Source organism: Cupressus sempervirens, chromosome 4, assembly GCF_028749045.1.
Source record: "Cupressus sempervirens isolate cs-2001-9-10 chromosome 4, ASM2874904v1, whole genome shotgun sequence".
NCBI classification, from domain to species: Eukaryota; Viridiplantae; Streptophyta; class Pinopsida; order Cupressales; family Cupressaceae; genus Cupressus; species Cupressus sempervirens.
Genome location: NC_143121.1, coordinates 79,994,025 through 80,017,377, shown reverse-complemented (window position 1 = coordinate 80,017,377; position 23,353 = coordinate 79,994,025).

Here is a 23,353-nt window from a genome sequence, read left to right as displayed (position 1 = left end):
TATTTTTTTAATAACATATTAACACCATTTATAGAGCTTAGAGTCAAGAATATTCTTGTGTAGAATTTATAGTGTTTTAATGAGATATAGTATGTTGTAATTAAAAAAATCATAATCATGTACTTTAACACTCAAAAAGATGTTATTTTTGAGAAAGAAAAAATATTAAATCATACAAAAAATTCTAAAAATTATATGACATTCTAGAGGATAGAGTCCTATTCTAGAATGTGTAATTTTTTTCTAGTTAGAATAGATTTGTTTTGAAAAATGTGTTGGGAGATTAAAACTATCAAATTCAGGTGAGTTGAAATTTCAATCTATATAGAAGAGCAAATATAGGTCTAAAGCCAATTTTTATTTTTGATTGTTCTAGATATATATGTTATCTATAACATAGTCTGAGATCAAAGGGAATAAAGTTTATTTCCATATAATTTTGTGGTGGGAACTAGACCCCTAATTTGTATAAAGACCTCTAACAAGGCCACTCCTAACAAGGTGATTAAATCCTCTAATAGAGTCACACCTAACTATCTGTTTTGTAACCTTTAACAAGGTTGGCTCCTAACAAGGCTCACTTCAAAAGAGTGAAAACTAGTAACTAGTTACAATTGGTAGTTTTACCCAAATCGGGTTTCCATAGTAAATCTTGGTGTCACTTGTGTTCATGTTATTTCTTGTATGTGTATGCAACTAAATTAAGTAAGGCTAATCATAAAAAAATATCATAAGATTTGCATGTTAAGCATTTTTTGAGTTACAATATTAACTAGTGCAAAACGAGTGCATGTGTGTTTACCAAGCATTTGTATTTTTGGTAGAGTTAGAGTTATGTGTTGACAGCTAAGCGATTTAAAATTTATTTTAGTGGTAATTGATTCATCCCTCACCTCTCAATTTCTCCTCCTATATTTCCAATAATTGGTATCAGAGCTTCTTGATGCTTGTAGAGAAGGTTTTAAAGACCTAAGCTAAAGATGAAGATGTCTTATAGAAGGGAGATCCCCAAGATGAACAAAGATAACTTCAAGGCTTTATAGGAAGTCATGAAGCTTCACTTGGCAATCATTGGAGATTTAGGACTAAAGTACCCAGACACCAAATATAAGACACTTTTTGGAACTATGACTATTGAAGAAATTGTACAAAATAAGAGTCATAACATTATGATGATTGATATTCCTTCATCTCTCGACTATGTTGAATTTGATGAAGACAAAGATTGTGGAATTTCTTATGAAATGTGTATCAAGATAAAAATCCATCTATGGAGTAGATGATAATGTAAGAAGAGCTAAAGCTGAAAGTATTAGATAAAAATTTGATCAAATAATGATGAGAGAAGATGAGAACATTGCAAAGTACAACAACAAAATCAAAGGCAATGTTTTTGCAATCAAAATTTTAGGAGCAAAGATTGAGAATGAAATAGTGGTAAGTAATTTTCCTATAACACTTCTTCCTATATATGAAATTAGAGTATCAAAAATTCAAGACATGTGATGCAATCTAAAGAATGATATAACATTGGATGTAGTATTTGGAAGATTGATAGCATTTGAGCTAGATAACTATGATAATTATGTTCATTTGAAGCCAAGTTATCACTCAAGAAGAAAGCTAAAAAGTCAAAAGCCAAAAAATTTGAAAGTAAAGAGGAAGATAGTTCTAAAAGTGATCTTGAAAATTTCTTGCAAGAAGGTATCCCAAAGGTGAAGGAAAGTACAAAGGTAAAATTCCTTTAGCCTATTTCTCTTGTGAAGAAGTTGGACACATTGCTGCAAAATGTCCAAACAAAGAAGGCAAAAATGAAAAGAAGGACATCAAGTACAAAGGAAAGAAGGATTTCCAAGGGAAAAGGTAAGAAGTCTTGTTTTATGGCTAAAGATTCAGATAGTAATGATGATGATGAAAAATATGTATTATTGTAAAAGATGAATTTGATGACGAAGGAGATAAAATCACACTTATCTCTCATGTTAACAAAAATGATACATGGATTATTGATAGTGATTGCTCACATCATATGACCATTGACAAAAAAATGTTTGCACACATGGAACATTATGACGGTGGAAGTGTGAGATTTGGAAATAATGAACCATGTTGCATAAAGGAAAAAGATTGTATCTCACTAACTAATGAAATTAGATGTGGTAATGCTTATTGGGTTGAAGGACTAAAGTATAATCTACCAAGTATGGCATAGTTGAATAACATTGGATTCAAGGTAGAATTCATGAATGGGAAGGCCAAGCTACTAAATGGAAAAGGAAATCTAGTTGTGTCTGGTAACCAAACAAACGGTAACCTATTCTACCTAGATCTTAGTAAAAGGTCATCTTTCATTGCTCAACTAGAGGAGAGTTGTTTATGGTATAAAAGGCTATGCCATGTGAACTTTTATAATCTAATAAAGTTAAGAAAAAAGAAAAGAGTGAGAGGTATTCCTAGTCTAAGGAAAGTTGATATGGGTCTATGCAAAAATTGTCAAATTGGTAAGATGTGCAAGACAAGTTTCAAAAGCAAGAACTATCATTCTAAAGAAGTCTTGGAGCTAGTTAATACATATTTATGTGGATGTATTGGAATTGAGACCTACAGTGGAGATAAGTATTTTATTATTTTTGTTGATGATTATTCTAGAATGATGGTTGTAATGTATCTAAAAGATAAGTCTAAAGCATTTCAAAAGTTAAAGTGTTATCTAGCAAGAATAGAGAAAGAAACTAGAAAGAAGCCAAAGTGTTTGAGGTTAGTTAGAGGTGGTGAATTCATTTCCAATGAATTTAATGAATTCTACATGGAAATATGAGTTAAAAGACAAGTATCATCCCCTAGTACACCACAACAAAATGGTATAGCTGAAAGAAGGAATAGATCCATGATGGATTGTACAAGAACTTTGATGATAGAAAAGAATGTCGCAATCAAATACTAGAAGGAAGCAATCAGTGTTGCAATGCACACCTTGAATAGAGTACAATTGAAGAAAGACTCAAATAAAACTCCTTATGAACTATGGTATGGCTAAAATCCTAATGTAAGTTACTTGAAAGTATTTGGTACCAAATGTTATATCTTGAAGCAATCTAGGAAAGGTAAATTTGATGTGAAAGGTGATGAAGGAATATTCTTAGGATACTCCTACAAAAGTAAAGAATATAAATGTTTGAATTTATCCACTCATAAGATCATAGAAAGTGCACATGTGAGAATTGATGAGTTTTTAGAAAAGAGTGATGAAGAGAGCAACAAAGAACTTGAGTATTACAATAAGTTTATCAACCTAATACATCGCCAAATCCAATTGGAAGTCAACATACTTCACCTCTTAAGTCCCCAAAATCTCCAAAGGCTATCGAGTTTAAAGTAGTGCACCTTGAGTTATAGTCTAAAGGACTTGAGTTGTACTCAAAAGCTACCAAGCTATTGCCAGAGCAAACTAAGTCTGATGGACCCAAGTCATAGACAATGGGATTTAACCTTAATATAGAAGATCATTAAGAGGCTAGTAAAACAAGTTATAAATTTAAAGTACCCATGTTAGCAAGATATGTCAAAAGACACCATGCACCTAATTAGATCATTAGAGACAAGTAAAATGGAACAATTACTATAAAAAAATTGAATGGTACATGTTTTTTCACTAAATTTGAACCTAGATTAGCTAAAGATGCTCTCGATAATGAGAGTTGGATTGAAGCTATGAATGAAGAGATAGAACACATAGAGAAGAATAAGATTTGGACTCTTGTTCCTAAACCCAAGCATAAGAATGTATTGACACAAAATGGGTTTTTAGAAATAAGCTGAATTAAGATGAAGAAGTTTCTAAAAATAAAGAAAGGTTAGTATGCAAAGGCTGTTATCACAAAGAAGGTATTGATTATGGTGAAACTTTTTCTCTTTTCACAAGATTAGAAGGTGTTATAATTCTACTTTCTTATGTTGTACATAAAGGATTTAAATTTTATCGAGTGGATGTGAAATCTACATTGTTGAATGGAATTCTTGAAGATGAAGTTTACATAAAAAACTAGAAGGTTTTGTAGATCCTAGCAAAAAGGATATGGTTTGTAAACTACACAAGTCATTATATGGACTTGAGGAAGATCCAAGAGCTTGATATTAATGACTTCATAAGTACTTGATAAACATTGGGTTTCAAAGAACAAATGATAATAGTAGCCTGTATATCAAAGAAGGAGCAGACAAGAAAATTGTGTTGGTTGAAGTCTTTGTGGATAACACATTGTTTAGTGGAATGATGACCCATGTAAAGCCTTTTTAGAAGAGATGAGTAAATAATTTGAGATGTCCATGTTTGGAGAGATAAAAATATTTGTTGGATTGTAGATCCAATAGAAAAAAGATTGTATCTACACTACTCAATCCAAATATATCAAGGAGATACTAAAGAAATTTGGAATGGAAGATTCAAGATCAGTTGAAACACCTATATTTATTGGGAATAAGCTTTCCAAGAATGATGATTCCAAAGAGGTAGATTAGACTAAAAACAAATTAATGATAGGAAAATTGCAATATGTAGTGCACACAAGGCCTGATATTGCATTAACAGTTGGTATGGTGGCAAGATTCTTAGTAAATCCTAAAGAAAATCACATGATGAAAATGAAGAGAATCATGAGGTATCTAAAGGGTACTAAAGATTATGGATTATGGTACAAGAAAGGAGGCAATATGGATTTGAAATCCTTCATAGATTTTTATTGGATATGAAGTGTTGATGATAGGAACAACACCAGTGGTGGAGCATTCTTTCTTGGTAAAAGACTAGTGTCTTGTAAAAGAAAGAAGCATAATTCTATTTCATAGTCTATAGTAGAGGTAGAGCATGTAACAACAACATTTACTTGTTCCAATGTTGTTTGGTTCAAGCAACTGTAGTAGGTATGAAGATAGAAATCAAGGATCCAACGGTTATCTTTTGTGATAACACTAGTGCAATTAATATATCAAAGAGTACTATGCATACAAAGACCAAACACATTGCTATAAAATATCATTTTATAAGAGAATTGTTGTAGGATAAAGAGGTAAGGTTGGAATATTTGAATACTAAAGAACAAATTGTAGACATATTAACTAATCCTTTACCTAAGGATGCATTTTTGTCCCTAAGAGGTAAGTTAGGGGCCATTCCCCTATCTAAAGCTCACTCAAATAAAGTTTAGTGATGCATAAACAAGAGCATCTTGAAGATCAGTCAATCGATGTAGTATTGAAAAGGGCATATTGCATCTAAATCAGTACATGTGGTACATTGATATACATTGAATATTGTCTTTGGTATGAGACATCAAAGATGGAAAGTTTGCTATCATATTCACAGAAATTGTATAAAGCAAGAATTTTGTGATAAGGGAGAGTTTTCTTAAAGATGTTAAGGAGAGAGAATGAAAGAGACAAAGTTTGCTGATAGAGGGAGAAACTAAAGGCAGAGGGAGTTCATACTGATAAAGGGAGTTGTCATGGGTGAGAATTAGAATGAAACTAAGGATATTTTCCTTACTTTATTTTTCTCATAAAATTTCATTGTATTCTGACATTTTGTGTTGCCATCAATGCCAAAGAGGGAGATTATTGAAAACAATTGGTTAATTGTGTATTGTCTTTGATGTTACACAAAATGTCATATATTTTCCATTCCATGTATGCCAAGCTTACTTGGGCGATGAAGATAGTTTCCTATGTCTGCCAAGCATTCCAGAGTTTTCCTAGTTTAGAAGACAGTGTCAATCGAGATCACTTAGGTGAAAAATAAAGTTCATAGTAGATTGAGTGTTAACTTGTGTTAACTTGTGTTAACTGAGCTCACTCAGTTAATGAAATAAATTTTTTCTGGAACTAGTGTTAATTGAGCTCACCCACTTACCAAAGGAACTTTGTGAAGATGCAGTGTTAACCAAGTTCCCTTGGTTGACATAGGAAAATCATTTTTGAGTTAGTATCTACCAAGGAAGGTCGGCTAATGAACGATTTTCTTATTTTGGCATATTGAGTTTAATAGATTTGTTTGTTGGTTCTAGCCAATTGAGGAGATGAATATTAATTATTTTAAGTTGTATTCAAGCCAACTTGACAATGTGTATTATATAAGTATAAGGTCAAGTTGAGGATTTAATGTGTGAAAGAAAATGGAAGAATAGAAGATTCTAAGAGGAAGCAAATTAAAATGATAAACAAAACATCCTTGTGGAGTTACAAAGATACACTCGATCATAAAGGATCAAGTATAAAAGCTAGAATAGAGATTTGTAATCAGCAATTTAGTTGCACTAGAAACGGGGTCATCTCATTTTTACTCTCTAATCATTGTAGTAGTGATCTAATTCTATTAACACAGTTCTCTTAATAGTTATTTGTAAATCCTCTAACAAGGTAGAATTTCTAGATTGAAGTTTATAAAGATCTCTAACAAGGCCACTCCTAATAGGGTGATTAAATCCTCTAATAGAGTCACACCTAATAGTGTGTTTTGTAATCTTTAATAGGGTTGGCTCCTAACAGGGCTCACTTCATAAGAGTGAAAATAAATAGCTAGTTGCAATTGGTGGTTTTCCCCAAATTGGGTTTTCATGATAGATGTTGGTGTCACTTGTATTCATACTATTTCTTTTATGTGTATGCAACTATGTTGAGGTTAATCATAGAAAATATAATAAGATTTTCATATTAAGAAGTTGTCAAGTTACAACATTTCCTAGTGTGATCCAAGTACCTGCGTGTTCACTAAACATCTATATTTTTGATAAAGTTAGAGTTTTGTGTTGAAATCTAAGGGATCTAGGATTTATTTTATTGGTAACTGATTCACCTCTCCCTCTTAGTTACTCCTCCTATATTTCCATCAAGAAGTTCAAACTTAGCTGGAAGGAACTTTTTAGAAGAATTCAACTCAGTATCAATCTACAATAAGGAAGGTGTCAAGTGAGCACTTTAGTGTGAGAAAGAAACATGTTCTTTATACCAAAGTTTACAAGTAATGCCTTTCAAATTGTTAGAATGTATCCTAATGTAGTGTTAATTTTTTTAACTAGAGATATAGGAATATTAAAAAGAATAGAACATAAATGATTACCCTCAAAAAAACCCTCTTCACTAAGGAAAACAACCCAACCTACCACATAAAATCTTCATTTCAAATGAATAACTTTAAAATGCTCTACTAAGATAGTCTTTTCATAGCTTGATCACAAGAAGGCTATATCACTTCGAGGTCATTATCTCTATTGATATTTCTAAAAGGATACTTAAATGACCATGATGAGGTCATTTAAGGCTATTTAAGTCTCTTCATAGCTTGATTAGTCTTTTTATTAGCATTTTAAAACATAGCAAACTCTCATGACAATTAAGTAATCAAAAGGCACAAAACCAATGCATATAGCTTTAAAAATGGAATTTGTATTCTACATCAAGTAGGTATTTCTATAGCTATGGTGTGGATGGATATAGCTCAACAATAATCACAGAATATAAATGCAACTTTATAAACAAAGTAAAACAATACCAAATATCTCCAATCTATTAAATAAAATATTGAGAAAATTTGAGAAGAAATTAATAAATAATTTAGGGTAAAACTAGTGACATCACACTAGAATTGTCATGATTCAATGTCTGTGGTCAATATTTCTTGATTTTTTTTGAGTAATCACCACTTTGTTGCTTGAGCATCAGTTTTAATGAGAGGATTCTTTAATGTGGCATTTTGACTTGTTAATAATTGAATAGTTTGGGGGACAACCAATTTCTATAAGAAAATATTTTTGATGACCTTTCTCTTATGATTTTTGCCAATAGCCACAAGACAAGGTAACCCACATCTACACATTGGATTGATTAATGCAGCCATATTTCTCTCATCTAACATCATGTCAAGGTTCTCATATCAAATGGACACAAATTTTTTATTTTTTTTCATAAAGCTCATATAAGATTGAATAACTATGAACTGAAGAACCCTTTTGCATTATATATGAAAATAATACACACCAGATTCATGGCTTCACCAAATGCCACAAATACAAATTCTCTTCCTAGTGCCAATATTAGACCAACTCGAATACCAAAAATAGTTGATATTTCAAAGAAGCACCCTACTAAATTAACCAAAAAAATCTTCCCACCAATTAGAAGGAACAAAGTTCCCAAGAAGGTTGGAAACTTTGCAATCAACAATATTTACAACCAAATATCAGGAGAAAGAAGAAAAAATAACATATTCCTAACATTTTACAACTAAATACTAGTTTTTGCAGATGGATTCAAACAATAATTTTAGAGTACCTTTATTTTTTGTGCAACTAAACCCTCTATCTTGTAATCAAAATGATTTTATTCTACTTTTTAGCAAAACTTTTGTACAAAATGTTGAGACAATGGATTGCAAGACACAATTTGAATTGAAGGTAGTCAATAGAACAAGCAAAGGTGTATGGACTAGGGCATGTATATATGATTTTTTGGTATATATAGATTGTTCATATACTTGTTTACATGGAGTGTGGTAGAGTTCAGAGGACATACTAAATAAATATGTGAATGCAATGGAAAGCGCATGTTGTAAAAATGTGCAGGGGGTTCCATTCTTGCTACAAATTAATGCTAATAGGGAGTCATATTGAAAAGACTAGTGCAACAAGGATTACAGTGTCCTTAGGTCATAATTGATGGTATTTATGCACATATTTTTTTGTGGTTTTAAGGGGTATGCGTACCATAGAATCCAAATCACCTTGTACTCATAGGGTTTCAAATCAAATTGTAGCTTCAATGCTAAAGAATATCTTTCAAAATCTATTGCCCAAAATTACACTCCTATAGCAGTCGAGAAACAATTTTAAAGAGAGAGTTTGAGAACATCCACCCACAATAAAGGCTCCATTAAATTAAAGTGACTAAAAGAAAGAAGTCAAAGTCATCTGATTAATTAAAAATTTTACCTAATCTCAATCTACTTCATAGACAATGAAAGAACATCCAAATAAGCATGCAGATAAAGCTATGTGTGAATAAAAACTTGAATTTGGAGAATCTTGTGGAAATTTTTCATCAACTCTAGAGTAGAACCAAGCAAGGGCCACAATTTATATCTTGTGATTTGAACTCCGGATTTTTAGATCTAAATCAAGATGCTCAATAAAGTTATGAGAAAGATCAAGAAAAAAAAACATTGTATGTCAAAGAGGAAGAAGTTGTGTATGGGATGTCTTAGATGTATGCTACCAAAGAGGAAGATGCTCTATATAGGCTACCTTAGATGTATGGAGGATATAATTTAGGATTTGATAATTTGATTATGATGATTAATTGATTGATTTATGTTAGAATTTATAATCTTTCCTTGGTTGTATTTATTAAATGGGATAAACCAAGGTATCCCTTAAGTTGTTTGTCCTCTAGTCCACATGTGAGGACAAGCCCTTTTTGTAATTCCTTTATGAAGGAAAATAGTTTATTCCTCCTTAAGAGGATTGTGACACTTGTTATGCACACACTTATGAATGTGGCAATCATTCACTTGGGAGTTACAAATAACTCCTCTTCTCATCTCTTTATAAGAGATGCTTCTCTCTCATTCTTAGCACACAATCAGTATGTAGTTCTTGTAATGAGCCAGTGGCTCCATTTTCTCTCTTCTCTTTGCTTCTTTCATTCTTTAGGCATTTGCCTCATTCATATTATTCACAAGGGGTTTTCTTTGCTTTCCCCTTTCAAATATTTGTCTCCTCTTGTTGATTCATTGGTGGTTGTTCATTCTTTCACTCTCTCTTTGGATCTGAGTTTATGGTAACTATTTTCACAAACTCTCTTGCATTAATTAATAATTCTTTTATCTTAGTTCATTTCGATGTTATTGTTTCTAACATGTTATCAGAGCTACTAATCCTTGTTTTGAGTTTTAATGTGAAGAAGGTTATCATTCATTGGAAGCACATCATATTGAATAATCTCTACCTTGGTATCTCTATTAAAAAATTATTAATTTTTTTTTGCTCTTGTTTTAACAAGTAGCATTTATTAATTTTAGTTTAATAGTATTTATTATTATTAATTTTATTGTTAAATATTATATATATATATATATATATATATATATAATTATTTTTTCCTAACATTTGATTGGAGGCAACATTTAAATAATATTAATTAGATTTACATTATAATCAATTAGATTTATTTCTATTCATATTATTTTAAAAAAAAATTCTCTCATCCTTTTTTTTAATATCTAATATCTATATTATTTTTAAAATATTTTGCGAATTTCTATTATTTTAAAATCCTATTTATGATTAAATTCTTATGTAACTTCAATTAATAAAATCCTCATTTTTTTATATTATCTCTCAACTTCTTCTTTTTTCAATTTTTTTTTCTTCTTTATTTATATATTCTTTTTAGAAGTTGTGAGCAACTTCTAATCTTATTCATCTCTTAACTTATACATTTATTATCTATTTCTATTTTTTTAAATTTCTTTCCATTTCTTTCTAAGTGTTTACTCTGTTTTATCTCCTTTCTTGGCTTCTAACTGTGGCATTTGTTATTATGATTTAGTTTTTCCTGTAAGTTCTTTTAATCTTTGGATTCAATCTACTGTTGTCGCATGCATTATTATTTTTTTGACTGAATACCCATCTGCCATATTTTCAGTAAACCCATCTGCGATATTTTTTATTATCTACATTCAGTGTTTTCAGGAATTTTTTTTTAAAAATTCGCATCTCTTATTTTCTTAAGGAAATTTTAGTTTTCTTTTTTTGCTAAGAAGGGGTAGGTCTAAGGTCAAAGGCTTATCATTTCACGTTTTTTATTTTCCTTAATGTTCACATATCTTAAGTTTCTTCAATGTGTAAGATTATTAGCTTAAATGTCATTTTATCAAGGGTTTCAGAGTTCGTGGCTCGTAGATAGGTTTTGCGACCACACACTACTCTTTACTTGTATTCAAGCGTTGACGACATGATTTTTTTTTCCATTTCCCTCTTGCAACGACTCTCAAAACCTTGAGAAACTTTAACTAGGGTTTGACTATAATCTGCAGTTTCTCCTCCCATGCAGAGCAAAGGCTTTTAACTGCGACCTTTGAGGGTTTCTTATATCTGTGTGAGTTTCTTTTAAGTTTAATTTTTTAAAATCTAAAACGTATCAATTTATTCTATGAGGGTTTTAAATAGCCCCGAGCTAAAGAGCTTGAGGCATGCTCTCGAGACTGGCCCCTGCCGTCTCTGACCTTGTGTTTTCTTGCTCAGTTTCTTGTAGTTGAAAGTTGTGTAGATTAGGTTTGTAGGATTGTTTTTGATCCAAAAATGGCAGTTGTTGATGTTGAATTCTGCTACTTTGTTGGTGGCCTTTCGTGGTCTATTCTTTGATGTTGAATTTTGCTTCTTCCTTTTTGCATGCATGACATCTATAAGTTTTTTTAATAGCTCTTAATTAGCTTTTCTAAAGCTTTTAGTTAACTTTTTATAAAGTAATTTTATTCTAAGAAAAGTTTAAATTTCAAAGGTTTAATATAACATTTTTATTAATGTTTTAGTAATAACGTGCTTTAAATTTTTAACAATGGATAAGCTTACAATAAAGTTTTTAAGTTTTTATCAATAAAGCATGAATGCTTTAAGTTTTAAATGATATTTTATATTTTCTAAATGAAATTTTATGTATTACTTTATTAATAAAGATTTACTTTTAGTTTTATTTAATAAGCTTTTTAGAATGGTCATAGCATAAGTTATAAAATTGATTTATAACTTAATGTTTGACATTCTCATATTTCAAACTCTTTCAAAAACATTAATCAAGATTCCATATTCTCAAGTCATAAAATTTGGTTATAACCTATAAGTTTGGTTATTTACTATTTAGTTGCGAGTTATAAAATTCATTTATAACTTGTACGTTTGGTTTTTATTCATATTCAGATACGACTAACTTCTAGTCTTTCTAAATAGTTTTCTTTAAACGGATATTTGCATATTCCTTAGTAATTTAATACCTGTTCTGCATGTTGCAAGATTATTCCTCTAACGTTTTCTTACAGGTCTACATCATTATTCACCTGTTACAACATCCATTCTAAGTTATTCTCTGACAAATTTTTATAACTCTTGATTATTATTTTCAGAATATTATTCAAAGTCTTCCATTTGTAGCATTACATGATAAAGAGAAATCATTGCTAAAAAAGGTTGTTGCTATTTAACCACGTTAAAACATATTCTCCTATGAATTCATGTAGACAATTAATACAGTAAGTCTATTTCAAACGAAATGAGTACATAAATGTATCTTTTCTGTCTCTTGCTATCATAATTAAACCTAAACTTTTTGCATGCCTAACTTTTTTTTAACCCTCTCCTCTAGGCCCAAACCCCCTACACTTGATTAATAGAACCCACCAAATCCACTATAATCCATATGTTATCATCCCCAAAAGAGGCCCTCATTTGAGGATGAACCCTTTGATTTTCACAGTATCGAACCACAACTAAGATTGCATCAAATAATGCATATGCCCTTCCCACCATTTCCTCTGGAAATAACCCTGCTATGTGAATAATTTCCCTTTCAAAATACAAGTGACTCCTTAGCCTCAGTCCTATCCTCATTGTATCCAAAAGTATCATTCCAACCTTATCCTCATCAAACTTCTTGATGGGAATTATTCCTCCCACCCATGCCTTTGAACCATGCAATGAATAACCACTGATTGCCTCATCTAGTATGGCTACATTCACAAAAGGTGGATTAATACAGACCTCTTCAGTCTTCTTCATCATCCTATACTTAGGTAACATATCATATATGTTTGAGTACAATATGGACAATATTTGTGTTTGATAAATAGGATGCGGTGCTCTTGGCCTCAACACCCCATCTCCTATTATGCTCCTTATTGCATGCTCCACCTCTCCAAGCATTGCTTGAAATAGTTCATCAAAATATCCTCTCAAGTATGTTGACTCCAGTGGAAATTTCCATGTTAAAATGAGTATCATAACTCAGAGATTCAACACTTTGTGATCCATTTCCTCTCTACAACCTGCATTAAAAATTCATAAGGAATATAAGTTTTTTTTCATGACAAATATGATGCTTTTTCATACTCTACTTTCATATGCTTTACCTTAACCTAGAATCAACTCAACTAAATTTTTTTTTGAGTAAGACTCTAAATGCTTCTCTCTACTTCATTTTCTTTGTTTGCATCTTATAGAAGTTTTTTTTCTTTTCTATTCGATTACATTGTTGACTGCCCAATGCATGTTAGCGGATTCATTTTTGGCTTACTTGCAACTATCTATTCTAGTTATATTCTTTTGTAACTGTTAAACTTTTCTAATCATTGCTTTAACATCTTCGTTCATGTATGCACAAAATTAAGAGTTTTTTTTAAGATGCTTTTTTGGCTTTCATCATTCTCAAAATTCGGTTATGTTTTTTAACAAAAAAGAATACTCTATTTTTCTTTGGCAATCATTACTAATTATTGTGATTAGATTTTGTTATTTCAAATTTATCAAAAATTAATATTTAAGATATTTTGTCTTTATTCAAAATGTTCATTCTACTTGATATATATATATATTTTTAAGGATCCTCTCAATATTGTGACTTATCATTTACATATATTTATTTAAGTATATATGGGTGCACACATATATACCCAGATAAATATATAATTTTATGACTATAATAATTCAAAAATTGATATATACCTTCACAAAATGAATTAAGTACTCATGTTTACCCTCAATGGAGTTCTATACCTGATATACATATTTTGTTTATTTTTATTTTTCATTGATCATCTTTGGATCTCTACATTTACCTTAAATGGATTATGAGTTATCTTACACATTTGCCTTCAACTTTATTGTGATATTTTGATGTGCACATAATTGCACTATTATGCTTTTATAGAATTGGTCTATGCCCATGTTGGCACTTTATGGTTTTATACCATTGATCTACATGATTTATATGATATTTTGTTTTGAGCTGCATAGGGAGCCAATTTTCCAAGGACAACTGCGTAGGTCCCCTCAGTATATCTGATACATAGTTTCCTTATCTGGCCCATGGAGTATCCCTCCATCCTATATTGGTGTGCACTCATTTTATGTGGAGTTTCCCTCCATTTGATCCTATCTGTTCCACTTTGATAGGATAATTTCTTTATGGATTTTCCCCCCATTTGGTTCTATTGGTTCCACTTTGAAAGATTAATATTTTTCTATATGCTCTACTTTGAAAGGTTGATATTTATGGAGTTTCCCTCCATGTTGTTCTATTCTATTCCTCAATGCGAGGATGATATTTTATGGGGATTTCCCATTCCAATCTCTTTGTCTCCTTTCCGTATGCTCTTAGTTGTGATTTATTCTTGGTATGACTTCCTACACCTTGCTCATTTTTTAGTGTATAGGTGACGAGCCTACCATATCTTGCAGCACTCCAATATTGGAGACTCTATTTGAGAAAGTTGTTTTCACCCATGTTGATCTCTTTCCTCATGGCAATGATATTGCTTGTCCATGATGGATTTCCAATTTGAAGGCAATATGTTGTTATATCCTCACAATCCATTCGTTTGAGTATCCTAACAAAATCATGATAATACTACTTTGACCAGCATGTCTCTCTTTTTACTTTATTTTCATATATTAATGTGATAATGATCTGCATACTTTATTGCTTAGATCATGAGTCATGCATATTATGGATTTATCACCCATTAACTTGCAGTGGGATGATTCATTAAGTGGACTGTCTATATCCACATGATTGATGCAATGTTGATGCACGTATCATTAGTTGACCTTGTCTATGGTCATTAGTACATTAGTATAATATCCCTTTCATGAGAATACTGATCAAACTTTTTGATAATATTTTGAGCATATACTTCATTTTGATATCAGGTTATCTCCATTATTTTGTGGTAACATGTTTTATTTTCCTCATTGATTGTCTATGAGAGTTCTATTATCCTTATTCAAAGGATTTCTAATTTACATATAAGATGAAATACTTCTTGTGGATAGTTGTCTTGTTTCTTGTGTCTATGTTTTTTAGGTAATCCATCTAGCACATACAATATTTGGTTTACTTTAATGACCTATCCACTTCTCTTGGTTGTACAAAGATCTACCTACACTCACAAGAGACCTTTTGCATAAAAGAAGACATTGTCAAAGATCAATTTGCTACTATTTTCATTGTAAAAATTTGGGTTTAATACCCTTTGATCTAATTTCCCCAAGTAAAGATTAAAGGGGGGTGTTAGAATTTATAATCTTTTCTTGGTTGTATTTATTAAATGGGATAAACCAAGGTATCCCTTAAGTTGTTTGTCCTCTAGTCCACATGTGAGGACAAGTCTTTTTTGTAATTCCTTTATGAAGGAAAATAGTTTATTCCTCCTTAAGAGGATTATGACACTTGTTATGCACACACTTATGAATGTGGCAATCATTCACTAGGAAGTTACAAATAACTCCTCTTCTCATCTCTTTATAAGAGATGCTTCTCTCTCATTCTTAGCACACAATCAGTATGTAGTTCTTGTAATGAGCCAGTGGCTCCATTTTCTCTCTTCTCTCTCCTTCTTTCATTCTTTAGGCATTTGCCTCATTCATATTATTCACAAGGGGTTTTCTTTTCTTTTCCCTTTCAAATCTTTGTCTCCTCTTGTTGATTCATTGGTGGTTGTTCATTCTTTCACTCTCTCTTTGGATCTGAGTTTATGGTAACTATTTTCACAAACTCTCTTGGATTAATTAATAATTCTTTTATCTTAGTTCATTTCGATGTTATTGTTTCTAACAATCTATCACTATATTAAAGTGTCCCATTGGTAGTGGATTACGCAAGCTTTCCCATCTTTTGGAAAAACTTTGTATTTGATTAAATAGTTTAGATAAAATCAAATACACATCAGGTTTAGGTAACATACTTTTAATTTTTGACATCTTTAATTACCATTCTTCATTTATAATATAGAAGAGTTTGATAACACATAGGGTAAGTTCTATTGGTGTTTAAATGATTTATTTAAATTGAACTTAGATTTAGATTGAATAATTAAATAAAATATAGAATTTATCTTCAAAATGTTTATTAAAATTGATAAAAATAAAATGAAGCTATACAATTTTATGTTTGATATATTTGATTAAAATAATTATAATTAATTGAATTATTATTATAAAAAAACATAAATTATTTAAAGTGATAGTTCTTTCTAGTTTTAAAATCTTATATTTGATTTAAACCTTTTTCATAACATCAAATATATGTGAAGCTTATGCAATATAATTTTAATGTTTGTCATTTATAAAACTTTAACATGAATATATAGGAATAGAAAAGATAGAGATGAAATTTGGACTCAACATAGTGAGAACATGATTTGATCATGCTTAAATAATTTTGTATAAAAAAAAAGTTCATTCTACTAAAATTTGGAGGATAGGGTCAACTCATGTTAAAATTCTTTACTAATTTTAATTTTTTTTTTTAAACAATAGATTTAAATTATAAGGATAGTGAGGATGAGATCAACTCATATTTGAATTCTTAACAAAATTTAATACAAGAAATGTCTCATTTTAATGTAAAGGTATAAGAAGCTCTTTAAATCTTTGAAGTAATGATGTGTTACAAATTTGTCCGAACATTCTATGTTCGTATGTGTGCTAGTTAGTGGATGAGAGATTTATATACTTCAATTGCATAAGGAACACATAGGTATATACCAAATAGAAATGTGGTGGTTTTTTGGACATGTTTTATTGGTGTTTGTATATGAATATAGTTATAATTCTACATTTTTTAGGTGTATCTCAAATATATTATGAACCTAGAATTTACATTATACTCTCAAATATCTATGCCTAGTGGTAAGGTTTTCCTAAAGATAGTGTGATTGATGAAAGATGAGAACCAAAATATTCATAGATATAGTTAAGTTGAAGGTTACAAGGAACCAGTATTTTAAAAATTATATCTTTTACTAGAATTCCAACCATTACACACTCATTTTGGTGCAAATGCTAGTTGCATAGAAAAGTTCTGGAAGAATGTGATATTGTGAAAGTCAAAAGATGAAATAAACTATAGTAATGATTAGGTGTCACATAGAATATGTTTGAAAAATGATAAAGGGGATACTTATGAAGAGGTAGATCCTAAACATATGAGAGTGTGGCATCAACAATAACCAGAATTTGTAACTCTAAAGGCAATAAAAATGTACTTACAACATAGAGCTTTCCAAACATGTCAAGTACAATATGAAAATCGTCTCTCTTATTTTGGGGTTTGGTGAACCCTATGTATGTGATGGTCATTGGCTTTTTTTCCCTTAGAAATTTTGACATTTTTTCCAAATGTATCTCCATGGATCATAAGTGTAGTATGAATATTTTTTTGTAAGTTGATTTATTTGAAACTATATTTATAAAACAATAAATCTATATTTTATTAATAAATATATGAATCATTAATATTTATTATTTTAATTATTAAATCATTTTATTCAAACATTTAAAATTTATTAAATAGTGGTTCTTGCTATTTAATGAACTACTATTTAATAAATATTAAACATAAAGTAAAATAATTTAATAATAAAAATTACAAATATTTATGATTTAAATTATATTTATTAATAACATAATGAAAACTGATGTGTCGTAATTTTAGAAAATTCAAAAAAAAAAAAAGCAAATTTTTATAGAGCAACAAATGGAATAGTGAATATAGTAGGGTAGTCATTTAATCAGAGAATCAAGAAGAAAATCTCTAGGAGGAAGAAAATGCAAGGTATTTTCATATATAATGATGTTAATCTACAAAATTGAAAATGGCTTTTGGCGGTAGGCCAAGATTCGCTAGATCCCAGATTTTCTATAGAAACTACAAATAGCTTCTCCATCTTGGGGAATTATGAAGAAAAACATAAATTGTAACGAACGAATCAGGGAACACAGTTTCATCAAAAAACAACAAAAGGCCTAGAAAATGCATCCAAATTACCTCCCTTGCTCTCAAGTCTTCCAAGTAGCTATAAACCTCTTTTGTTCATTACCCTTGATATTTTAGATCAGTAATTTAGGGCTTTTAATTTAACTAAGTATGCCCATCCTCAATTTCATGAATGGTCTGCAAATTTAGTAGATGTAGGTTTTCATTCATCTTATTCCTATAGATCTAAGGCTCAACCATCTCCTATAGCATCTTCTTTGATTCCATACATTCCCCCACATCATCACTCTTCAACAAGCGTCCACTATCCTTCAAACCCTAACTTTTATCCTAAGTCACAATGCCCAGCTAAACTTGAAGACAAGCCTCTAATTATTTCCACAAAAGAAGTGGATGATTCTTGGTATGAATGCCAAAAGGGACATATTTTCATGGTTTGGAATGGCCCCATGAAATATTTTCCCCTTCTCTCTAATTGGCTAGAAGAAAATTTCTATGATCAAGTAAGTATCTTTCATTTCTCAGATAGGAAACTCTATTTACAATGCTCTGAGGAATCAATAAAGGAAGAATTTATTTTAGTTTCTAAGTGCTTCCTCAATGTTCACATTGTGAAATTCATTGAATGGTCTCATGATTTTAAGGTAGAAAATTTGGACTTTTTGGTTTCAACTTGGTTTAATATTTCATCTTTACCCCCAGAACTTCTTCAAATAGAAATTCTCAAATCTATAGGTTCATCTATAGGAGACCTTATTGGCATAGATTCTTCATTCCAATGCTATAATAATGTTAAATTGCTTAGCAAGACCAAGATCAATCAATCTATTTAGACTCAGAAAAAAAGGTTATAACTAATAAGGCTGCTTATGATTTAAAACTGCAAATTTATGAGGGTAAAATATTAGAGATCATAAGATTAAATGACATGAACAAGATCAGATTCAAAACCTTACCTCTTACCTCATACTTCAATAGTAATTTTCCTTGGATGAGAATAATGAGGAAAATAAATAAGCAAAGGTCTTTTGATTAGAATATTTCTCCAATCTCACAAGAAAAGTTTGAAATCCAAATAGAGTCATTCTGTATAGAAAGAGCAGTCAACAGTTGGATAGCAGAACCTTCAATAGATAAAGGAAAGCTAAAATCTATCATAGTGGTCAGTCACAAGGATTATCTAGAATTGTCAAAGGATCCAAATCCCATGAAGAAAAGAAATATAAAGGGATAAGGAAATCATCAAAAAATAGTAAGGGTCAGAGTAAAATGGAGACAAAGCAGATCAAGGTACACATGAAGATCAGACATATAAAGAGAAAGTAAAAGGAACTCTCAACATTACTTCAGCCAAGCATAAGAAAGTAGAGGCTACATCTAATGAAAAAGACATAGAGCTTAAGATGAATTATATTAGCAAAGATATTATACATAAAGGAAGCTCGAAAGTTCAACAAGCAGAAGTAATACGAGATAATCAAGAGGGCAATATAGAAGAAATTGAGAACTCTTTGTTATTTAATTCAAGTGGGAAGAATGAAATGGAATTCAATACCCAAAAGGAAATGGAACAAATGAAGCACTATCAGCTTTAGTAGATTGACAACAATATGGAAACTCTAGTTACAAAAAACAAGTTTTGGCAAAATCTTGTAGCCATAACAAGTTCCCCATTTACCCCCATCAGTAATTAGCAAATTAGGGGAATGAGTGAGGAGAAAGTATATAAGGTTCCGATAAAAGAATTTTATGACTTCCTGAACAAGGATAATACTCTAGATTCTGAAGTGGAAAGTGTGAGTATTTCAAAATCATAAGAAGCTAGCCTGAATAATCTTATGGAGGAATTGATCTAAGTGTTTTGTTTTGAAAATATTGATAGAAGTACTAATGTGAAAAAGGAGGAATTAATACAGAAAATCCTCAAGTTAGGTGGGGACAACTATACGTATGAAGATCTAAGAAAATATTGATTAAACATTAAAAACAAAGATAATATACTAAGCCAAGCTTAGATTGGAAAACCTGGTACAGATGCAAAGAAGGAAGGTAATGATATCAGCAATATCAGTAAAATTGGATCTGATATAGGCATAGGGAAGCACTCTGATTTCCTAACTCAGATGCTTAAAGAAGTCAAAAATGAAGAATATGAAAAGAATGATGTCAAAAAGATCTCTTCTGTTGAAAAGGCAGAAACATGTTTAGATCAGCTAGGAATTCATATGAATCAAGAAGGCCTCAAATCTCCCATATGTGGTAAAATGAAAGGTAAAAGAGGTAGAAGATCTTTAAAAGAGCTCAGGGAAGCAGATGGACATTGTAGAGAATAGCAAAAGATAGACCAAATTTTTAACAATGAGAAGGGGAAGTGCCTTCCTGAGGAGGTATGAGGATCACCACATAGAATGCTATGGGTCTTAATGCCCCTAGTAGAAAGAGGTTATTAAAGCATAACCTCAAGGCTTTTGAATCAAATTTTGTTTTAATTCTAGAAAACAAATTAAATAAGCTAGAAGGAGTTAAATTAGATAAGATTTTAGGCCTTTGGAGTTCTATGTTTCAAGAATTGGCAGGGCTTTTGGGGGTTTAGGCATCCTTTGAGATCCCATGAAGGTTTGTATAAACATGCTATATAGTAGCAAAAACTAGATTAGTGGTAGTGTACAAAGTTTAAAATCAGATCCTAGGTTTATTTTGATTAATGTTTATGGTACTATTAGCAATATCAATAAAAAATTAGTTTGGGAAGATATTGACCTATTCATGAACAAGTATAAGGGCAATCTATTTTATTAGGGGGAAATTTCAACACAATTTTAGATAGCGGTGAAAAGGTAGGTGGTAGTAAATAATTACCACAAGTAGCTAACGATTTTAGAGGTTGGTGTTTTTCACATAATCTGATTGATATTCCAATCAGTAATGGGACTTACACATGGAATAATAGGAGAAAGGACTTTGCATACATTTATGAAAAACTTGATAGGTTCTTGATTAAAGGTAACTTGGATGACAATAATCTAAATATCCAATCTAATATGTTGCCTATTGTGGGGTTGGACCATTTTCTAGATAGATTTTAATTTTTAGACCCACATAAACTATCTAGGAATCTGTTTAAATGTGAAAAAATGTGGTTCTTAGATCCAAGTTTGATCAATAATAGTAAACATTGGTGGACATAAGATAGTTTTGAAGGCTCAAAGATGTTTTTTTTTTGTCTCCAAAATGAAGATGCTCAAGGAACAAATACTCAAATGGAATAAGGAACATTTTAATAACATCTTTAAAGAAAAAATAGATATAGAGAAGCAACTAAAATATTTAAATGTGGAAGTGATTAAGAAAGGTATGAAAAATGACAACTACCTTTTAGAAAAAGACTTATTAGCAAAGCAAGAAGATATATTAACTAAAGAGAAATTTTTTTGGAGACAAAAATCAAGAGAGAGATGGCTAGCTGAACGATATCAAAATACAAAATTCTTTCATAACTCCACTTTATATAACAATTCAAAGAGCAGAATAACTTGTGTCCAAAATCACTTGGGCATCCCGACTAATAATCCAAGTGAAATTGTGGACACCTTCATCACGTATTATCAAAATATTCTAAACAATTATGAAGGATCAAATAGAATAGTGCAAGCTAATCTTCTTAAAGTAATCCCAAAAATCATTATAGCCTAAGATAATAAGGCTTTAAACAAACCTATAACTCTTCAAGAAGTCAAGAAGGTAGTCTTTGAAATGAATCTAGATAAATCCCAAAGCCCAGATGGTTTCCAGGCCTTCTTTTTCCAAAAATGTTGGGATATTATAGGTTCAGATCTCTAGAAGGCAATTGAAGCCTCTAGGAATGGGGGTGCTCTTTTATCAGAAATCAACCATTCTTTTCTCACTTTGATCCTAAAAAGGTTGAACTTGAGAATCCAAGTGATTTTAGACCAATTGCACTTTATAACACTATGTACAAAGTTTTTTCCAAGATCCTCGCTAGTAGGCTTACTTTGATCCTAAAAAGGTTGAACCTAAGACTCCAAGTGATTTTAGACCGACTGCACTTTATAACACTCTGTACAAAGTTTTTTCCAAGATCCTAGCTAATAGGCTTAAAGGTATCCTTCCAAAAATAATATCAGAGGAACAAACTAGCTTTATGTTGGGAAGATCAATTCTTGATGGAATTATTACCATTCAAGAGAATATTCATTCAGCATGTAAGAACAAAGAGGCATGCATGTTCATGAAATTGGACATCCAAAAAACTTATGATATGGTTGATTGGAGGTTCTTATATAAGGTTTTGGAAGTCTATGGGTTTTCCCATCAATGGATCAACCTCATTTTCAAATTTATATCCAGCCCCAAAATCTCAATTCTTATAAAGGAATGCTGGAAGGGTTTTTTGATATATCAAGGGGCATTAGACAATGAGATCCATTATCTCCCTCTCTATACATTATCATGGTAGAGGCATTCGAGAGAGCATTGACCAATGCACAAAAAAAAAAAAGATATTATGAATTATTGTTACAAGAAATATGCCCAACATCATGCATCAACAATCTATGGATGATACCATCTTTCCCAACAAAAGTACAATCGAAGAAGTGCTTGATCTAAAAACCATCATAAGAAACTATATGAAAGCTTCCAAACAAAGAGTTAATGAGCTGAAATCTAAAATTTTCTTTATCAACATGAGACCAGATATAGAGCAATAAATATGTAAGATCATGGGATATAGAAAAGGTCTATTCCCCTACAAGTATCTCAAAATTACCTTAGAGAAAGGATTGAAATTGAGTAAGATATGGTATAATACCTTGGAAACAAAGGATGCTAAGCTTGATTGTTGGAAGGATAAATGGCTTACAAAAGACAAGAAAAGTACCAAGATTAGATCTATGCTATCATCCATTCCAACTTTTTCTATTATAATGTCTTCCATTATCTAAGTGGCGCCTCATCAAATTACAATCCAAGTTGCAAAATTTTCTTTGAGAAGACAGTAAAGAGGACAAAAAATTGGCACTTATCAAATGGGAGAACATTTATAAACCTAAGGATTTGGGTGTGGTAGGGATCAAGAATCTCCAACAAAAAAATAAAGCTTTAGGGGAAAAACTTATCTGGTGCCTCTATAAGGAAAGAGAGCACAAATGGGAAAAATTTTTATACAATAAATATCTCAATGTACAAAACCCACTTTAGATTTTTAGAACTAAAAATCCTCCTAAAGGGTTGGAAAGTTGGAACTTCATGCCAAAGTGCTACCATTTAATATGAAATTTCTTAACCTAAGATGTTGGCA